This window comes from Pecten maximus, chromosome 12 (assembly GCF_902652985.1).
Source record: "Pecten maximus chromosome 12, xPecMax1.1, whole genome shotgun sequence".
In the NCBI taxonomy this organism is placed as follows: domain Eukaryota; kingdom Metazoa; phylum Mollusca; class Bivalvia; order Pectinida; family Pectinidae; genus Pecten; species Pecten maximus.
In genome coordinates this window covers 22867244-22873315 of record NC_047026.1, presented here as the reverse complement: position 1 = coordinate 22873315, position 6072 = coordinate 22867244, and the positions used below count along the sequence as shown (strand labels likewise).

General features: G+C 32.9%; 1 protein-coding gene across 1 annotated transcript in view; it reads left to right on the top strand.

Moving 5' to 3' along the window:
• Positions 1-25: 25 nt before the first annotated feature.
• LOC117339623 (rho-related BTB domain-containing protein 1-like) overlaps positions 26-6072 on the top strand; it is a 46693-nt gene continuing 40646 nt past the window's right edge. The window contains exon 1 of the mRNA XM_033901315.1: positions 26-118. The gene's annotated coding sequence lies outside the window, so the exon portion shown is untranslated. The remainder of the gene's footprint in view (positions 119-6072) is intronic.

Sequence of the window (6072 nt, the reverse complement as noted above, 5' to 3'; positions counted from 1 at the left end):
TTGCACCCTCGGGGCATAATAGACTGATATATCTCCAGAAAGGAAAGTCGGCTGTTATGACCGTCGGACATTCCCTGGTCAAGAAGAAGACACGCTTGACCGACTGCGGCTTAATCTGGTAATTATCATGTTGCGTCATATTGAGTGGTCTTTTAGCGGGTTGTAATATCAGTATTGCGCCCCGCTGTCAGTCAGCTGTCAGTCACTGATCAGGCCAGGGTTTGTTTACAAACATCGACAAGAAATATGAATGGCGCTGCATAAATAGGCCACAGCGTAAAGCCATTTGGGGGCAGTTGAACTGTTCGCATTTCAACCTGTCAGCCTGTTTCTGCTTATGGTATTTGTAATTATTCTTTTATCGTAAAAAAAATATATGAAATTTTAATCCTAATGGCGTAGATAATTTTAGTTCTAGATCTAATATCCTACATGGAATAATTAAAAGTGAAAATGAGTGAATATTTTTAAGTATATTTTCTAAAAATAGAATGTATGCAACTAATAACAAAGATAATTATCATAAGTTGCACAGGATTATAAAAAACCCATAAACAAGTTCTCATAAGTATGTTCTCTTTTTGCACACAAATTAAATGCAAGTTTATTTATTTTTTATGCCAGCGTACATATGTATATATACAGTACAGATGTATACTGTATGACTCGACATCACATATACCATCTTGTCTTATATATAATTATATTATAATAACTTCATGCTGAATAATTTATCTTTGTATATAAACATTAACTAGGGACTGTATATTCAAATGAAAATTGATATAAACACAATCAGTTCAAAAAGTTGATGAAATGTCAATGTTTAATCACTGGTATCTATCTGCGTGCTTCATTGAAGAATACATTTATGTATGCATTTATATATATATATAATTATATAACACTCTCCCACCAGATTATTCCATTCAAGTACCTAAGAATGAAATCAGAATTTTATCCTTTTTTTTTTTATCTAAAAAAATATCTTTTTTCTTTCCATCTCTGGCATTTTGTTGAATTTGGCCAGTAACATATAAAAGTGGAAGAAGCAGGCTTGCTTTAAATTAAATACTATGATATAAAAAGTATAAACATTCTAATAATATGATTTATATGACACAATTTTACAGCATTTTTCATTCTACACAATTCACTGTTACATTTTTTTTCAATCTCTACATCTAGATCATGATATAAACCCTGACAAAACACTGTCTCCATATTGAAAGAATATTAATAATTTAAGTAAAATGTGATGGTAATTAAACAATAATCATTTAATCTACTTTCCATTTCTTCACTGCTGTCTTTATCGGTAATTTTCTTCAAATTAAAAGAAATGTAGGTATAGGTATAGCGACATCTAAGATCCTATTTTGTTTCCAAATGTAATGTGGGAAATTGTGCATATTTAAGCTGATCACAGTCTTTGTTTTCTTTACTTATCTGATGAAACTTAAATACAGAGACAGAAATTTGATCAGTGTACAATATTGACAATAGAACATTCTTCAAAGAAGCACGCAGACAGATACCAGTGATTAAACATTGACATTTCACCAACTTTTTGAATTGATTGTGTTTATATCAATTTTCATTTGAATAACAAGTGTTCTAAAGTACTCTCTGTTGCTATAAAACTACCGATAATTACGAACAGGTTTTAACGTGTTCTGATATCGCATACTTGGTACAAAAGTGTCACCTTTAATTTAAAAACCATCCAAGCAAATAAGGATCACTTGGCACCACAGCACCTTTTATTGTACTTGGCCATTCATTGACTTTTAAATCTTATCCCATATGTATGGGGTATAGTACTAGGGAGTGTACCAAGACCTGAGTGAGATCCTCCCATTGTTTCATCTTGGATACAAATTGCTACACAATTTTAGAGTAAATTAACATGGTGATATAAAAACTATCTAAATAGTTACCTATAATTTCAGCAATAACGTTTATTTGATATAGTTAACTTGAAGTGGCAATTGCCAAAATTTATTAAAAATGAAATTCCCTAAAGTTTTAAATTTGTTAAAGGAAATTTAAACATCACAGCATTTAAGGAGTTTAGTTTCTTTCAAAAGCTAAGCTTTTTTCCATAAGTCTAAAAATGCTTTCCTGTGCAACATTTTTAGCTTTAAGGATCATTTCCAGAAGTTATTAAGGAATGTTCATGTAACCATAGACTGGCCACCTGTCTATAGAAGATTAATTTTATAAATTGAATTGATGAGGTTTATGATTTTGGTCTCAAGGATGTGTCCGATTCTAGAGTTTCTAAGTTTCAAACTAGGGGCAGGTAATCTAGTATTTGAATTTTAAAAGTGGAGTAATTCTTACAAAAACTTAGGGTCTGGTGGCCAGTCTAATGTAACCGGGGCCTGGACTATTAATGCATGTTCAACCACTTAGAATTAAGTTTTATTATAGTCCCTAGTAATGGTGAAACCAGGGGGGGCTAAAAGTTTCCTCCATGTCCGTCTGTCTGGTTGTCCGTCCACACTCATGATCATTTTTCTGCACTTTAAATTTTCTCAACTATGCTTTAAAGTATATAAATAATGTTGTTGAAATCTGGTATTAGTATGAGTAGCTCTACAGATCAAGTTCGAGTTTCAGGGTTTTTGGGTCAAGGTCACTGTTACTATTTTTAGCAGGGGCCAGTTTAGTTGATCAGGGGACATATGTTTTGCTTTTCTAGTCAGTTTTCTGGTATTAATTTATTCATGAATTTTGATTTCATACATGTATTTATAATACATTACTTTCATCAATATCCTATGCACATATACCTAATTTTTAATCCTTATGTATGTGATAAATATGTAAAATTAATTTCTGTTCCTGCTGTACTGTGGCGCACTTGCCCTCCTGGGTACTACCGTACGTATATATGTTATATACATTCTATAATTTCAATTCAGACAGTTCTGCTTCTTTACACTGTGCCCTATTAACTCTAAAGTGTCCATATTATATGACTGTCTCCAGTGTTTCCTGGGTATATGTCATGCTATATATATATACCAGTTTTGCAGTGTAAATTCTAGCTGAATTCAGATTTGACTGTTGACTGTCCTTTTCTCTTATAAATCTATTTTGTGTCAATTATTTGCCATTTTATTTTCCTGTTTTTTTAAGTTTTAATCTTGACACAATTGTGAATTTTGAAATTACTTTTTGGGAAAAATATATATAAAGGCTAACACACATTGGGAATTGGTGTTGTTTTACACACCTATAGTTATCTATAAAGGGAGGAAAGCCTCTGGCCTCAGCTGTAGTGAGAACATCAATCCCCAAAGAACTTAACGACCTGTGAGACCTATACCTGTCTTATTATATAATGTTTAAGAAATTACTGTAACTATATATACACACCTGGAAGTCAGTTAATACAGCACACATCAAATGACACCTGCTGTATATTAAAAACATCCATTGTGATTTTATAGTTTCATTGGTATCAAATTAGTACACATGTACTATCTATAGCTTCTACAATATTGATTTCACAATTACTGATAGGAGAATTCGTTGTTTCAGTATAAATTATTACCAAGATGTTACCGTACTTTAGCAATAAAGACCCTGGAAATGAAATCTGTAGAAATGGTAGCAAGTACAATTCCATTGTCTGGTACATCCTATATCCCCTGGTCTAACAGAATTAAAATGTTTAGAAGCAAATTTAAAGGTATCATTATCCTGACATTATGACATTTTTGTCTATATATATATATATATCTTATTATTATAAGTTAAAATGATATTGATTATTCAAGTCAGCTGATGATTACAAGATTTCAGTTCCAAGATTTTTCCAGTGATGGTAGACCCAGGCTTCGTTAGCATGTAACAGCAATTGATGTGATATATATTACAATCAATGAAATTGATAAGGTGATCTTCTTTAAATATATATCTGCTAGATTAAAATTGGTACATGTAAAGTTGTAAGAGATTGGTAATAATGAATTATTCCCCTTGATAAACCTTATTGTAGGGAAACGAAATATGAATATGGTACCATATTAATGTTTATCTAACAATACACCCATGTCTAGTAATAAGCCACCCATGTCTGTCTGTTCTGTAAAGATATGCCATTTCATATTGCCTACAAATGACAACTTTATTCATGTGTTTTACCATCTGTGCTAATTACCAACCACTCTCCACCCTTGAGGAGTCTTGAGTCAAATTTGTGTTGATGGGCCCCCTGGGCTTATTGTGGAATAATTACAGTATGTATACCTTTGGTTGTTATTGTTGTAGTAAACAGAATATTTCTTAGAAGTGCCTGCATGGCCTCACAGATTTCTAAAGTACATTGTACTCATGCTATGACAGTACTTCAGAAAACTGCAGGAACAATTAATGTGGATTGAACTAGTTGTTACCGTAATTGGAGAATACTAATATTTGTTTGGACAAATTGTTACCGGGTATTAGTGCCCTGCTACTGATGAAACTGGAAAGATCAATAAATCGGTACGCTTAGTCCATCTGTATACGTGCGTACATAATTAACATGATTACAAAGCACGTGTATATCTCAGACAATTTTGAGTTTCATGGTTGCTGGAAATAAGCTTAGGTCAATGTCACTACATGTTTCTAAAAAATCCTTGTCATTGTTCTATTGGCTTAGTTCTTTGAGAGTTTTTGATCAAACTTGACACTCTAAAACATTCCACCACAATATATATTGGACAAGTTTTAGGGTTGTTGGGTTAAAGGTCACCAGTACTATTTTTAGGAAATCCTTGCAGTGTCATATCTCTTGGGGGATTTTGATCAATCTTCAGACATTTATAAAGAACCATACGATATATTGAACAAATTTGAGTTTCAGGGTTGTAAGGGCATGATCGCCATTACCATTCTAGCTCACCTGCCTGAATTATAATATTTTCAAATGACTTCTTCTCAATATAACCAAGAGGCCCAGGGACTTGATATTGGCCGGGTCTGTAAAGCATGCTTGGGTGAAGAGCTACCAAGTTTGTTCAAATGAAAGACCTTGACCTACATTCAAGATCATATGGGTCAAATGAAAGACCTTGACCTACATTCAAGGTCAAATAGTCTTAAATTTTTAAACAATGATATTTCTATAGCCTAAGAGCCCTGATATTAGGCCAATAGCATGCTGGAATGAAAGAGTAAACATTTTATTAGCATGAATAAACCTAGCCTACTCTGATATTTGAATAAAGTGGTAATCAGCATAGTTTCTGCAGAAATGACCTAGATCGACTTCATACTTGCTGTAGAACAATGTGAGCACTACGTAGGCCCATTGGGCCTCCTGTTTGAAATTACATTTTCATTTCATATAATTCCTAAGTCAAAATACTGAAATATTACAATTTTTAGTATTATTACATTAAAATCAGTTATAAGCTAATTGTATACTTTATATTTTCCAAAATGAACACCAAAGGGCACCATCAATCTTTATAAATCATTACACAGTGTAATAGTTCGGGGAACTGGTAGGGGACATGTATAATGCTTCAGCAAAATTTAATTCTCAATATGCTTGGTTATAGTCAAATCTATATGGAAAATACCATAGGGTATTAAATCAAACCATTCAGGTAACTTGAGCTAGAGTCTAGACTGTTTTCCCAGATGTGCTGCCAAACAGTATATTGGAGACTGTAATCATAAAGTGACCAGATTTGAGTGATCCCTGGGTGGTCTCCCTTGGGTGGTACACAGATTTAATTTAGGAAACAATTTGATATTATAAAATCAATTATGCTGGTAAAATAGATTGTATGGGAACAGGCTAAATCTTGGGCGTGCACAGCTGGTGGACAGGTCGAGTGCAATAAACATTGAAAAAAGCTGCTTTTGATAGGAAATGAATATTGTGGATGAAAACCAAGAACCTTACGTTACTGCAATCAAGATTTAAATGTTTCAATGTTCCAATATAATACAGCTGCAATCAGGCATACTGCTAGATATAGCTATATTAGCCACAATGTATATATACACGTCAATGTAGGTTTTCTTTAGTTAATGGCCATATTTTGTACATTTTGTATGTAT